This window comes from Malaclemys terrapin, chromosome 11 (assembly GCF_027887155.1).
Source record: "Malaclemys terrapin pileata isolate rMalTer1 chromosome 11, rMalTer1.hap1, whole genome shotgun sequence".
NCBI classification, from domain to species: domain Eukaryota; kingdom Metazoa; phylum Chordata; order Testudines; family Emydidae; genus Malaclemys; species Malaclemys terrapin.
Genome location: NC_071515.1, coordinates 7,606,369 through 7,621,666, shown reverse-complemented (window position 1 = coordinate 7,621,666; position 15,298 = coordinate 7,606,369). Strand labels below are relative to the sequence as shown.

Below are 15,298 nucleotides of genomic sequence, written 5' to 3'. Positions count from 1 at the left end.
AATCCTTGAGTCTGCTACTGTATTGCCTAGGGTTACCATATTTTGAGCCTCCAAAAGGAGGACACTCCACAGTGCCCCGGCCCCGCCCCCAGCCCCGCCCACGCCCCACCTCCACCCCTTCCCCAAAGTCCCCGCCCCAACTCTGCCCCCTCCCCTGCTTCCCGCGAACATTTGATTCGCGGGAAGCCTGAAGCAGGTAAGGGGGGTGTGGGGGGAGGAGGCGCAGCCCAGTCTGGCCCCCCCCGGTGTCTCCAGCCTGGGTCGGCTTGGGCTCTGGGGTGCCGGCACCGGGCCCGAGCACCCCTGGCCCCCGGCCGAGCAGCCCGGGGCCACTCGGCACCGCCGACCCCCGGCCCAGCCCCGATTTTCCCGGAAATGTCTGGCTTTTTTGGGATTTCCCCCCGGACGGGGATTTGGAGCCCAAAAAGCCGGACATGTCCGGGAAAATCCGGACGTATGGTAACCCTAGTATTGCCACATTAACACCTGTTAGCACTAACAAAGCGTTTTGCTTTACAGAAGGAGTTCAAAACAGCCCTTTATACGCAATTTGCAATCAGCTCTGCAGTTCACTGCTAACAGAAATTACCAAGGGCCTCAGCCAGTGTTCAAGGCTCAGAACGGCTCCCTGACACACCTACTAAATCGAATAGACCCAGCCATGGAGCAGCGTATAGTCTCCCTTAGTGCTTTATTGGCTCTGCTCATCCTCACGGCAAAGTTCCTGGGCAGTGCTCAGGTGCTGCTGAGGGCTAGCGTACATACAGGGAGAAAAAACCTAACGTGGTCATTATTGAGAGAGTTGCTCTCTTAGGGGAAGTTATAGAAATATCTGCAATAACTGAGGGCCTTATTCTGGCCAGGAGCAGCACAATCTACCATGATGTGTCTGTAACTAAAGAGGGGCCCAAGGTTTGCAGCACTAAAGGAGTAGCAAGATTGTCAGCCAAACATGCACACAGCCCTTCAATATACTCCACAAAAAGATCGATTTTTAGTTACCACTGAGATTTTTTTTTCCAGGGGTAGGAAACATATCGAGACCATCTGATGCTTTGGCTCTCATCTCTCTCTGGAGTCCTGCAAGGTGTTATCTTGGCTAGAGCCCAAGCGGAGATTCAACAAGAGAGGTCTCACATGTGCACCACAGGCCCAGTTCTAATTACACCCCAGAAAGCCCGGGTTTGTACACAGATATCTTGTTAAGTGACAACAGCGAAGGAGAGAAATTCCAGCTACGTAGGAAGGTTCCAGAACATTTTTTCCTTCTGCTATTGTAGGAGGAGGTAAAATGAAGGACTAAAAAGGGGCAGTGACTTACAATCCAAGATTTTCTCCCCACACACAGACAGCACCTCCTTAGCATGAGCTCTCATCACCATCACTAGTGAGGCGAGAGCAGAAGTTCAGATGCCACTCAGGGTACGTCTTCACTACCAGCCGTATTGGCGGGTAGCAATCGATTGATCCGGGATCGATATATCGCGTCTTAACGAGATGTGATATATTGATCCCCGAATGTGCTCACCGTCGACTCCAGAACTCCACCAGAGCGAGCGGAGGTAGCACAGTCGATGGGGGAGCCACGGCCGTCGATCCCGCGCCGTGTGGACCCCAGGTAATTCGATCTAAAATACTTTGACTTCAGCTACACTATTCACATAGCTGAAGTTGCGTATCTTAGATCGATCCTCCCCCGCTCCCAGTGTAGACCAGCCCTCAGTTTCCACTAGGAACTGCATTCTGTCTCTTCCACTCACATTAAGTTGTACCTTTACTTTGTCCCTGCAATCTACCTGGGGCTGTTTGCAATCTGGGGGAAATGGTACAGCTCAGTGTGATTAAAAGGTGGCAGAATTAGATCTTCAGTTCTTATCTGAAATACTGAATCAAAATCTTACTCTCATTGTAAGAAGCTAGAATGAGCATTAGGAGGCTGTGGGGCTGGAGATGGGGACCTGGACTGGGGCTCAGATAACACCTTGCAGGACTCCAGAGGAGACCTGGGTGCTATTCCAGGCTCTGCCACTTGGGCTACTGGGTGACCCTGGGAAAGTCACTGCCCTGCCCCATGCCTCAGTTTCCTCATCTGTGAAATGGGGGATAAGAAGACTAACTTCTCCTTTGTAAAGTGCTTTGAGATCTACAAAGAGGCCAACACCACTTAGCTCTTATATGAATTATTACCCCACAACTCTAGATAAGGTCTTTCTGATAAGCATACCATCTACTACGTCTCAAACACACACCTCTCTCTAACAGGCTGATGACAACAGTGGGTATTTAAGAAGAGCTGTAACTCATTAACAAGTTGGCATGGACAGAATAATTCTTTTATGTTTACAGAACAAATATGTTTCCAGACGCCTATCAGGTGAAGTCTTGATATCAAAGTCAGGATTATGCTCAAGCCCAATCACTAACAGGGCATAGGGGATTTCTGAGCAGGCTGCTGCCCTGAGGTCTCAGTAGTGATCTCCCCCCACATCGATCTTTTAGATCAGCTTCCTGATAGCACGTCTGAAGATTTTTTGAGCTCTGGTACATTTATCAATCAATCAGATTTATTCCAGCAGTGCCTTTGGATCAACAGAGCTCAGACCCGCACTGTGCCGCAGAAACAGTAGTGCACACTCCCATCCCCAAAGGGCTGACAGTCTATAAATAAATATTTAGCTCAACTAATCAAGAGCTACCCATGACCACATCCAGCCACTGCACTAGGGGAAGTGCTCCTCATTTAAAAAGGAAGAAGTGGCCCTTTTATGGCGATAACTTCAGAATGGAAAAATTTGCTTTCTTCCGTCCTGACCGACGGGATGCCAAGTGTAGGTCTCCCCAGAGAAGTTATTAACACGAGGCATTCCAACCCCCATTCGAACTGCAAGCAAACTGACAGAGCTAGAGACAAGATGCAAAGGCCACTTCATTTCTATTGCCGTGAAAATGCATTTATAGAAAGAGTGCCACTCCAGCCCCAGCCCCACCCCCACCCCTTCTCCAGCTCAGGAGCAGGGCACATTCCTCTGCCAAAGAAGTATGCTAGCCTAAGATTTCCCTCACCAGGCCTGGTCACGTCTTGCATCCTGGAATGTGAACTTGTGCATGTTTCAATGGCTCCTATTAACAGCCACAGTAACAGCTGCTGCCTTTCCCAGGTCTGCTGGTAATCACACCTTAAAGTTGCCGCCAGGCCATTCCGTCAGGCCGGACAGGGAAAACGTGGGTGCAGATGAGCTTGTCTCTCTCCAGAGGGAAATGCTGCATGCACCAAATGCTGCGGAAGATTCACCGGCCACCTCTCAAGTGACATTTAAAGTTCCTTGTTCCACTATATCCCCAACAGCCAAGCGCAAAGGATTTTACCCACCTCTTTGGAGATGCACCAGCCCAATCAGAAAAACCCAGCTACTGGCTGATTTCTCGCAGAGATGAGGTTGTCCTGGGCTGCTCTGGAACTGGTCGATTTTAGACGCAGGAAGGGCTATGTAGTGACAACCTCGGCACTTCTTAGCAAAGCTAAAGTCCAGGACACTCGCTCCCAAAAGCGGGCAGACAAGGTTAACATATCCACTGTAGCTATTCTGGGCGCTGGGTTTTAGTGTTGATGTGCAATTATTACTGAACTGGCTGACGATGTACACTTGGAAAGATGTCAGGTTTTCCATTGGAGAACTGCCGACATGTGTTTACAGTACAGTCAGTTAAAGGAGCAGAATACACTGGCAATGGGCTCTGTGAAGATTATATGCCACATGCTCAGTCGCAGCCTGCGGGGAGGGGAAGGCAAGATGCTTCTAGTCTAGCTTACAAGTGCTCTGCTGGCCTGTTGAAGGGTGATGGAGGTGGGCTCTGAAGGCTACATGTGCCATATTATAATAGAGGCTTGAAGGAAGGGATGTAAAGGAGATCGGTAAAAGATTTCCCTCTGGATCCTGAAACATCAGCCTGCTCCAATTCACCCAGTGTCCACTGCCCAAGATGCACACATCACCAGAAAGGGTTACATTCTAAATACAGTCAAACGGGAAATGCCTCTGGATCAGAAAACGCTCCAGCAAACAGAAAATGAAAGAGCATCCAGACACTCAGTGCCTGTCCCATCACTACTGGATCACAACACCAAGCACCCACCCGGGAGAAGAGACTAACTGGTAAGTGACCCCGGATTGCTAAAGGGCACAGCTCCGAGCCGTTACACAGGGTTTAGCTAAGCACTGCCAGAGTCCAGCTGGACTGCCTGGCTAACGGACACAATTAAAATGTTTTCTGTGGCGATTCACTTTCACGTCCCGCTCTTTATGAATCTTTCCAAAAGGCAGAATACAAGGAGCTATTAAATTGGTCCCTTAGCTTTCCAAGCCTCCATAGCAATATGAAATATAGGAACAATTACTTCAGCACTCACTGATTTCACACTGCAATTGCTCAGCGGTAATTTGAGTCCACGCAGCTGAAGAGGGCAAAAGAAAAGATTCTGTATACACCTTACATGGACATGTATGCTATAAACTGTAACATGCATCTGCCAGAAGCCGGAGCTGGATCGATCACTCGATAAGTTGCCCTTTTCTGTTCACTCCCTCTGAAGTATCTGGCCACTGTTGGAAGGCAGGATACTGGGCTAGACGGACCATTGCCCTGACCCAGTACGGCCATTCTTATGTGCAGCTAATACTAGAGATCTGCTATGAGAGAAGAAAGTAACACACCCACACTAGCGCATTGTGGCTTTGTTCCCCTCTAGTGGCTGGTCCACATAGATAGGTTTGAGCCAGCTACTGCTTCCAAGCCCAGGGACATGGTCCTTCAGCTCAAATGGTGAAGAATTAGGCTTCTAGAGGTAGGTGTTCTGGCCCAGGGTGCCATAACAAAAGCACACAAAACAATGGGATTCTGGGCCATACCAAGGGCTCCTAGACACTACGGAATACAAATAACAGTGCCTCAATTATTTGAAGTTGTTTGTGTGTGTTTGGGAGCCCTTTGTGCAGTCTGTTTCCGTGGCCAGTGCAAGTCTTACCCACCTGCAGAGAAGAGAGACATCTGAAGATGGAAAATGTGGTTGTCAGCAGGGCTCAGGGACAGAAGCAGCGAGGTCACTAGGACCTGCAGACTGAAGTTACATCTCATTTGTTGGGGCGGGGGGGCAGATTGCGGTTTGTTCTGTTGTTAAATAGGCTTGATTGTTGGCTTCCTTTTACAATTCCATTTAGTTAGGTCCAAAAGCAAGACCTTTATAGCAAAAATATACACTTTGTCCACATCATACAACCCCCTCACCTTCTCCCCCCTCCCCCCCGGGACATTGGTTGGTTTTCTGCACCTACAGCCCACAAATGTGAACTGGCCAAAGAGATGACATATCAGAGAGCCAGCTCTGCACTCTTCTGACCCTGCTCTCCCCTGCCCCAGCCCTGCCTTTTGACTGCTCACTGTGAGATACCAGCCTCTGAAATGTGGAGTACCACATCCCACTTGCTGCCCTGTTTCCCACCTCTACACAACCACAGCTCACATGTCGCTGGGTCCACTCAGCTTACAAAAAGCTACTGCTATCATCTATATGACCCTCATTGTAGTCCTGGGAGATGGGGATGCATTAACTGCATTGTGCAGAACAGAATCACGGAAGGTAAGTAGCTTGCGCAAAGATGCAGAGTGAGGAATAGTACCCGTAACTCCTAGCGCCGTAACCACAAGCCCGTCCTTCCACTCCACTAGCATGTTGCCCACATGACAAGCCATGAGCAACGTTCCTAGTAGGGCTGTCAAGTGATTAAAAAAATTAATTGTGATTAATCGCACTGTTAAACAATATTAGAATACTATTTATTTTTCTACATTTTCAAATATATTGATTTCAATTACAACACAGAATACAAAGTGTAGAGTGCTCACTTCATATTTATTTTTGATTAAATATTTGCACTGTAAAAGAGAAATTGTATTTTTCAATTTACCTCATACAAGTACTGTAGTGCAATCTCTTGATCATGAAAGTTGAACTTACAAATGTAGAATTATGTACAAAAAAAACTGCATTCAAAAATAAAACAATGTAAAACTTCAGAGCCTGCAAGTCCACTCAGTTTTACTTCTTGTTCAGCCAATTGCTCAGACAAACAAGTTTGTTTACATTTGCAGGAGATAATGCTGCCTCCTTCGTGTTTACAATGTCACCTGAAAGTGAGAACAGTCGTTCACATGGCACTGTTGTAGCAGGTGTCGCAAGCTATTTACATGCCAGATGTGCTAAAGATTCATATGCCCCTTTACGCTTCAACCACCATTCCAAAGGCCATGTTTCCATGCTTACGATGCGCGTTTAAAAAAATACATTTAATTAAATTTCTGACTGAATTCTTTGAGGAAGAATTGTATGTCTTGTGCTCTGTGACTGTACCCCCATTCTGCCATATATTTCATGTTACAGCAGTCACAGATGACCCAGCACATGTTCGTTTTCAGAACACTTTCACTGCGGATTTGACAAAACACAAAGAAAGTACCAATGTGAAATTTCTAAAGATAGCTACTAACTCAACCCAAGGTTTAAGAATCTGAAGTGCCTTCCAAAATCTGAGAGGGATGAGGCGCGGAACATGCTTTCAGAAATCTTAAAAGAGCAACACTCTGATGCAGAAACTACAGAACCTAAACCTCCAAAAAGAAAATCAACCTTCTGCTGGTGGCATCTGACTCAGATGAGGAAAATGAACATGTGTTGGCCCAAACTGCTTTGGATCGTTATCGAGCAGAACCCATCATCAGCATGAATAAGAAGTAGGACTGAGTGGACTTGTAGGCTCTAAAGTTTTACATTGTTTTGTTTTTGAGTGCAGTTATGTAACAAATAATATAAAGTGAGCACTGTACACGTTGTATTCTGTGTTGTAATTGGAAATTAATATTAAAAATGTAGAAGAATCCAAAGATATTAAATAAGTTTCAATTGGTATTCTATTGTTTAACAGTGCAATTAAAACTGATTAATCACAATTAATTTTTTAATTGCTATTAATTTGAGTTAATCGTGAGAGTTAACAGCAATTAATCAACAACCCTAGTTTCTACATCATGGGAGTTTGGGACTGGCCAAGACCATCTTAGCCAGCAGCACTGAAGCAGGACACTTGAGGTACGTTGCTGTGGAGCCAACATCTAGCTCCCAAGGGGAGCAAATACTTTGTCTTTCAGTCACTTGCCTAGCAATGACCGAGGAGCATTCACAGGTGTCAACGGGAGTTTCATCCAGGCCTCTGCTAGGGGCAGAGCAGCTGTGATGCAGAACAAAGAGGAGATATTCTCAAGGACAGTACCATACACACGCTGATCAGGCTTTTCCAAGAAGCTTTCAAGTTCTCTATAAACAGATTTGTGGAGATCTTCCGATTTCAAGGCAGTTTCTCAACAGTGCAGATTTCAAAACAGTCTCTCAGCAGGCTGTCCGCACCCATATCCTGATCAGCAGTGGAAATTTTAAAACAAATTTAGGAAGGTGGCTGGATTGGATGGACCAGTCCCATTGCAGGAACTCACCACACGGCAGGACTAGACAGGTGAAAAATAAATAGGTGAGACATCCACAATATCACTCAGGTCTGGGGATCTTCACCCAAGGATTCAAGTAACAACCCTGAGTTGGGCCTTATCTGCACAAGAAAGCGGCACCAGTCTAACTACAGGTGAGATTAACCAATTGAGCTCAACTGGTGCAAACGCATCGATACTTATTTTGGTTTAAGTCAAGTTTATTTCAAGTTAGCTTAAAATCGATTAAGCAGAGGTTTAAGCTACACCGGAACAAGCACGTCCACACAAGGGTTTGTACTGGTTTATAACGAAACCAGTCAAAGTCAGGTAAGCACATGTGTCAATAAGGCCTAAAGTTTTTCAAAAGCCTGCACAGAGGGCGAGAGCTTTCCGAGGAGGAAAATGTCAGAACAGAAACCTGACAGACAGTCTCCAACAAGCTTGCAGAGATTTAAGCAGCCCCTTTTTTTAAAGGAACAAACCAAGCTACATACCAGTTTTCTGCCTGGCCAATCAAACCCGATGCATAGGGTCTGAAAAGCTAGTTAATGCGTATTCATTACAACGTGCAAACGCACAGAGAATGTGCAAACACACAGTACATGCTATTTTCAGTGAGAGATGCATTTTTGCCTCCACGCCATGCCTGGCCCCTCCAACTGTAGCTGGCAAGGACACTACTTCCTGCAGAGTGGGAAATGGCTGGTAGAGGGACAAGCCTGACAACCAGTGCCAAGAATCCAATGTTGCCATGCGCAGAGGTGGCACCCATCTAAGACTCTGCGTCCAGTCTTTCCCAAGTCCATGGAAATTTTAATACAACTACCCAAGAGTCCCACCATAAGACCATTGCAGCCAGTTTCCTGAACGCCTCAGCAAGAGCCCCTAGCGCAGGACTGAAATAGAATATGCAAGTGTATCTGATCCCAAACCCACTAAAGTTCATAGAAAGAGTCTTATTGACTTTTGTGTGCGTTGGTTCAAGACCTTTCTGAGAGGACCAAGGACCAGTCCCTCAGCTGATTTAAAGCAGGGTAGCTCCACTGACTGCATTAGAGCGAGGACCCACTCACTCCAGCCAGAGGTCTGATCCGTAGTCCATTGTATGCAGGTGTAATTAGAGTAACCAGACAGCAAATGTGAAAAATCAGGACACAGGGTAGGGAGTAATAGGTGCCTATATAAGACAAAGCCCCAAATATCAGGATTGTCCCTATAAAAAAAAAAAAAAAAAAAAAAATCACCCTTGGTGCAACACTCACCCAAGGTACACCACATAGTACTGGATGAGTGAGCAGAGACCCCCTCAGAGAAACGGAGTGTTCATCACTACTCCTCTCAAGTGTCAACTTCTTTAAAAATAAATAAAACTCCTCCCAGTGATGAAGTGAAGATCTGCACAAAGCTTTACTTGAATGTCGCAAAAATCAGGTAATGCCGTTAGCATTTAAGACAGTTCTTCTGAGGCTGGCTTGTCTGTGTGGGGGAGAGGCAGGAAGGGACGTTACAAGCCAAATTTCTCCTCTTAAACATGCTTTTGTGGCAAAAATTAAAAATATATATATAATGGTGTAAGCACCATTTTTTCAGTCTCAATTACATTTTTCTCTAGGCTTTTTCCAATCACTATGTCTACATACCCTCTCAAATACACAGTCCACAGACATTTCACCTACCTGCTAACTGCTGTGAATAAAATAGCTGCTTTTGCATGACTGTAGCAATCTTCAAGGGCTTGCCTAGGCTAGGAGAAAAGGGTATTTTAACAAGGTGTTAATGTTTAAAGAATACTCGGATGTAGATAGGGCTAGCTGCATTTTAAACATGTTAGCTGGCACAGGTCAACCCTAAGCTAAAACATGTTAGCCAACACGATTAAAAATACACCTTCTCCCCTAGTTAATCCAGCCCTTGGTGGATTAAACTGACAGTGAGTACTTTACCAAGAAAGTGCATCTTCTGAAGGCAGATAAAACTACAAATAATCTCCCCAAATACCTGTACACAGGAACAAACCATCATTCACTTGGACCTGCTGGTGGAAGTTACAGTTGCATGCATTTTGTGTTTCTTCACAAGAGTGGCAGGTTGTCAACAATTAATTATTTACAGACTAGATTCATTAGGAATATCTTCCACGCTTTATTACAGACTTCAAGTTAGCTTATAGTTCCACTTCCACCAGTGACATTATATTTAGAAAATTCTTGATTGCAAATCCTTTGCAAGAGGAAAATGTGTTGTTGTTTTTCATGGTTGGAGGTAAGGGGAGCAACTCACTCATTTCCACAGTTCAGCGCCTACCCTGACTTCCACCTAGAGAACCCTGCACATTCATTTTGAAGCCAGCTCCACCCTGGGTATCACTGACCTGATTTCAGTTTTTAAATGCTACAGTCAGGATGCTATTGACTGAAAAAGAGGGTGGTGAGAAGAGAAAGAAAGAGAGGAAATGCCATGAATGTGAGGAAATGATTTGGCAAGGCTGACTTTTGTTTTGTTTTCCTCTAGTTGCTGTTTTTTGGAAGCAGGATCAGTTGCAGGAATAAAGTTTCATTTTGTTTAATTATAGCTCTTACAATTCTCTGACCACAGGAGCTAGTTCAATAGTTTTCTCCTGGCTTTATGTGAACATTTGAACAGTGCAAATGTTAAAGTTTAACTTCTCCCATTAACACAGGACTTGAACTCATAATTGAAATAGATTATTGTTATTCACTTGGCCAACTTGGCAACATCCAGCCACTGCAAACTGCCAAAATTCAAGATAACAGCATGACAGATTTCATGCAACAGCATCTAGCAATAAGTTTTCTCAATCCTGTTTCTCAATGTATATTTTGATACACCACCAAAAACTACAACAAATTTGAAGTCAAGAACATAAAACAACTGAATGATGGCTGATCACTTCAATTGGGATCAAAGCCCAATTTATAACTACAGCAAGGCAGAGTGGATTGATTTAAATCCAGGCAATTTAAATCACCAAGTGGAAAGCCTCAATTTAAATAATTGATTTTAATCAACTTTTCCATTTGTACTTTAGTTATTTTCTAAAGAAAGGTGCACTCTCTCTGATTGATATAGCTGTTCAAACAGGGTTCTCAGACTTTTGTACTGGTGACACCTTTCACACAGCAAGCCTCTGATTGCGACCCCCCCTTATGCATTAAAACACACTTTTTTATATATTGAACACCATTATAAATGCTGGAGGCAAAGCAGGGTTTAGGGTGGAGAGTGACAGCTCGCGACCCCTTCCCCCCCCCATGTAGTAACCTCACGACCCTCTGAGGGGTCCCGATCCCCAGTTTGAGAATCCCTGCGTTAAAACAAGTTGATTACAACCAAATGGAGTCTTGGAAAGTAAGTTTCCCTGGTGGGTGGAGTCACAAGTATTAATAATTTGAGAACTGAGCCCATCAGCGCTTAGGCAGGCAAAAACTATAAAATAGGAGTGTGAAATCACCAGGCAGGGCTTAGTGGATGATCCTGATGAAATCAGGAGACACCATCCTGTAAATCAGAGACTGGGTCTCAATGCCTGTGATGACTTTGCCAGTCTCTTTCATCCAATAGCACAGCCTCTGGGACTCCCACAGGATCAAGCTCTTAATACAAGAGTACTTGTGGCACCTTAGAGACTAACAAATTTATTAGAGCATAAGCTTTCGTGGGCTACAACCCACTTCTTCGGATGCATAAGAAGAAGTGGGTTGTAGCCCACGAAAGCTTATGCTCTAATAAATTTGTTAGTCTCTAAGGTGCCACAAGTACTCTTGTTCTTTTTGAGGATACAGACTAACACGGCTGCTACTCTGAAACCTGCTCTTAATACAGTACATGACCAGTGCTGCCTATTTATAAAGCTTGACCTCACAAGATAGATATTTTCTTTATATAGAAAGCAGCCTTTAACTCAAAGTTTTTGAGAGAGGCTCATGGATTCAGCATGTTTATTTTTTATTTAAAATAGTTTAAGTGATCCTCATAAGATTGTGCCTTCACATATTTTGTATTATTTCCGACTTAATTTTAAAACAGGTTTATTTTAAAGGAAAGAAACTTAAAATGAAAAAACCCACTGATTTTTATGCACTGTGAAGCAAAGCCTTGAATTTGATTTAGCACTAGAGTCTGAAAGGAGGCTTTTGCAATATTAAGCAACTAACAGGCAGAAGTAGTAATGGTCCCCTATGTTTAGAAAAAAAGCTTGTCTCTCTTGAAATACTGCCTTTTAAACCTGGGAGGTTTCTCATACTGTTAACTGACCAGCATGTGGTTCACAAAGCACTGTCTGAAGACATACTGTTCTGGTGGCATGGAAGAACAATACAAAGACAATACTAACTTCAGTAATAAAAAAAAAAAAAAAAAAAGTAAACCTAATCATAAGTTGGCTGAAGCCTGTAGGACCTGCTTAGGTAAATCAGTGCATAAAACTAGAACAGCTAATTTCTGAATTATTTTTCAGCTGAATGAGCTATAAACATAGATGGTCACTGTGTCATTCAACTGACGTTTTATTACCAAAGAAATCCTGTGTCCACAGAAACTTCCACATCTCTTCAGATAAGGCCCCCTAGAAACTGCCTTCCAAGGGTCTCCCTCCCAATCAAGACCTCTTGGATCTTATTAAGAGTCATAACTGGTACTGTACAGGTAGACAAAGCTAGAAAAATGCTGCTTGAGAACTTATTAGCATTTGCTTTGAAGCTATTCATTTTGTATCTTTTTTGGGGGGGGGGTGATTCTGACGATTGGTTTTAACGGTTATGAAGCTTTAACTTCTTGAATCTCAATGTCTGCTGTCACTCATTATTGTCTCCCCCATCCCTTCCATAATTTCCTGCAACTGTGAAAATTGAAATGCTTAAAAATGCAGATGTTGTTCACTGAAGTTATATAAAATTTAATTCTGCCATGCCTAGCTGTGCGGACAGAAGCACTCTCTTGGGCCTGTATAAGCTGCCTCAACCCTTGGAGGGTTTGCTGGTATAGCTAAGGTATGTCTACACAGCAGCTGTGAGGCATAATTGACAGCTCATGCAGATATATTTAGGCAGGCTCTGCTCAAGGTGAAGAAGGCAGTGTGGCCATGGCAGCCTGGGTGTGGCAGCTCAGGCTGTCCAGATGCAATCCTGGCCCGGGTTGGTGCTTGATCAGCTGCCCATGCCGTCATAGCAGCACTGCCGTTTTTAGGCGCCAGCTGGAGCACAGCCAGTGCGTGTGCATCTAACTGTACTGAGAATTACACCTCCCAATTGCAATGGAGACACACCACAATCCCACAAAAGCCTTTCTAGCGTAGACCTGACTGAGGCCGGGCGAGGTTGGAGGAAATGACAAAGGATTATGTGGCAGTGGCGAATAGACTGGATCTCTTAATGCTTCGTTTGCAGATAATCTAGTGTTTGGGGCTTTTTTCAAAGATGTGGAATGTAAGAAAAGTGTCTGGTTGATTGGAGGAGGCTTTAGCTTGATTCCATTGGGAAAGATTTTCAGCCTGAACTTTTTTGGCCCCACTTTCTTGTGAGGTGGTTAAGGGGGGGAGGCTATTGTTAAGGGGTCGTCTTTCTGCTTTGACTGGTTGTTAATGTGTTTGTGTATGATTATTTTTGCCGCTTCGTGGTCATCACTTACTGCTGGGATGCCAATGAATTGGTAAGGCCCCTAGAACTTTTTTTTTTTTGTTTTAATTGTTTAAATAAATCAATTTGGGATCTAGTGCTAAAAACATCTAAGCTCATTTACAAGGTTATTTTAAGTCTGCTTTATACTGCATGTTATGCCGCTGTACCTGAATCCTAGAATCATGGAATATCAGGGTTGGAAGGGACCTCAGGAGGTCATCTAGTCCAACCCCCTGCTCAAAGGAGGACCAATCCTGGAGAAGATAATGCTTGAGGACTATTGGCCAAAGGAATTCATATATTAAAATGTGGCAGATAAATAGAGACAGGGTGGGTGAGGGAATATCTTTTATTGGGCTAACTTGTGTTGGTGAAAGAGACAAGCTTTCAAGCTCACACAGAGCTCTTCTGCAGGTCTGGGTAAATATAGTTATGTATTGCTGTCTTCGTTCGCATGATTCTGACAGGTGCATACAGATGGAGGATGAGAAAATAACTTTATAGCTATATTTCATATATATTTTCAAAATATAGGTTTGAGGCTTAAAAGTTTTCTCATCTGCCTGCATTTGTAGCTTTTCTAGCTTATCTAGGCACTTACATGGGCTGCAGGGCCAGTAAGATTCTGTCCATTAGAAATCATCTTAAACTGCCAGTGGAAACTTGCAGTAGGAGAATTCTCCGGGCTACATGATTTTCTTCAGCCTTCTAAATTATTTCCTTCCCATCCTCTATGGTTTCAGACCACCCTTGCTCTATTGAATGTAACTCTGGGTATACTTCAGAGTACTGGCATTCTTTTGACGGGGCCATCTCTACCACAAAATTAAACCATATGGTCTAGCTGACTCAAAATATCTTCGGAGTGTAACCAGGGACGCTTGCTATGGTATATGTTCATTATACTGGGATGGTTCCCTGTAGTGGTATCATGCAGTTGACGGCATGGTGCAGAGTAACCCGGTATGAAACTGTTGCATTGCTCACTGCGTATTCCCCAGACCATAAAATATGTCAGAATTCTGACAGTGTAAATACAGTGGTTCCCTGCCTAGTCAACCTGTTCTGACTCTCAATAAGACCCAAGAGGTCTTGATTGAGAGGGAGACCCTTGGACGGCAGTTTCTAGGGGGCCTTATCTGAAGAGATGTGGAAGTTTCTGTGGACACAGGATTTCTTTGGTAATAAAACGTCAGTTGAATGACACAGTAACCATCTATGTTTATAGCTCATTCAGCTAAAAAATAATTCAGAAATTAGCTGTTCTAGTTTTATGCACTGATTTACCTAAGCAGGTCCTACAGGCTTCAGCCAACTTATGATTAGGTTTACTTTTTTTTTTTTTTATTGTTACTGAAGTTAGTATTGTCTTTGTATCGCTCTTCCATGCCACCAGAACAGTATGTCTTCAGACAGTGCTTTGTGAACCGCATGCTGGTCAGTTAACAGTATGAGAAACCTCCCAGGTTTAAAAGGCAGTATTTCAAGAGAGACAAGCTTTTTTCTAAACATAGGGGACCATTATACTTACGCCTGTTAGTTGCTTAATATTGCAAAAGCCTCCTTTCAGACTCTAGTGCTAAATCAAATTCAAGGCTTTGCAGTTTGCATTTTCATCAATACTTACTGATAAAAATCTAAATCTTCCAAGCCTACATTGACCTTATACCCATTCACTGAGCAACATAAGGTATACACTTCTACCCTGATCTAACGCGACCCGATATAACACTAATTCGGATAAAACGTGGTAAAGCAGTGCTCCAGGGGGGTGGGGCTGCGCACTCCGGTGGATCAAAGCAAGTTCGATATAACGCGGTTTCACCTATAACGCGGTAAGATATTTTGGTTCCCAAGGACCGCATTATATCAGGGTAGAGATGTAGCAGCAAAAGCACTTTTATTACAATATAAGCTGCCTCTACAATAGGGCTTTTCCCAGTATAGGAAGGTCATTAAAAATAATAGTTCCAAATTGACAAAACTATTTTGGTAAAAGTTTCTACTGTAGACCAGACCTAACCCCTCTATTCAACTGCCATGCTGCTCCCTACATTGTGCAAAAGCATGAAGGACAATCAAAACAACATGTTACCAACATGTTCTTAATTCCCAAGAAGCCTAGT

At 43.9% G+C, this 15,298-nt stretch overlaps 1 protein-coding gene across 3 annotated transcripts in view; it reads right to left on the bottom strand.

Moving 5' to 3' along the window:
• Positions 1–15,298, bottom strand: part of SH3BP4 (SH3 domain binding protein 4) — a 184,112-nt gene that overhangs the window by 155,554 nt on the left and 13,260 nt on the right. Inside the window, exon 1 of one of the 3 annotated variants that reach the window (XM_054044146.1) lies at positions 3,371–3,490. The exons of the other annotated variants lie outside the window; for them this stretch is intronic. The gene's annotated coding sequence lies outside the window, so the exon portion shown is untranslated. Of the gene's footprint in view, positions 1–3,370; positions 3,491–15,298 lie in introns of those variants that run through there. 3 annotated transcript variants of the gene reach the window in all.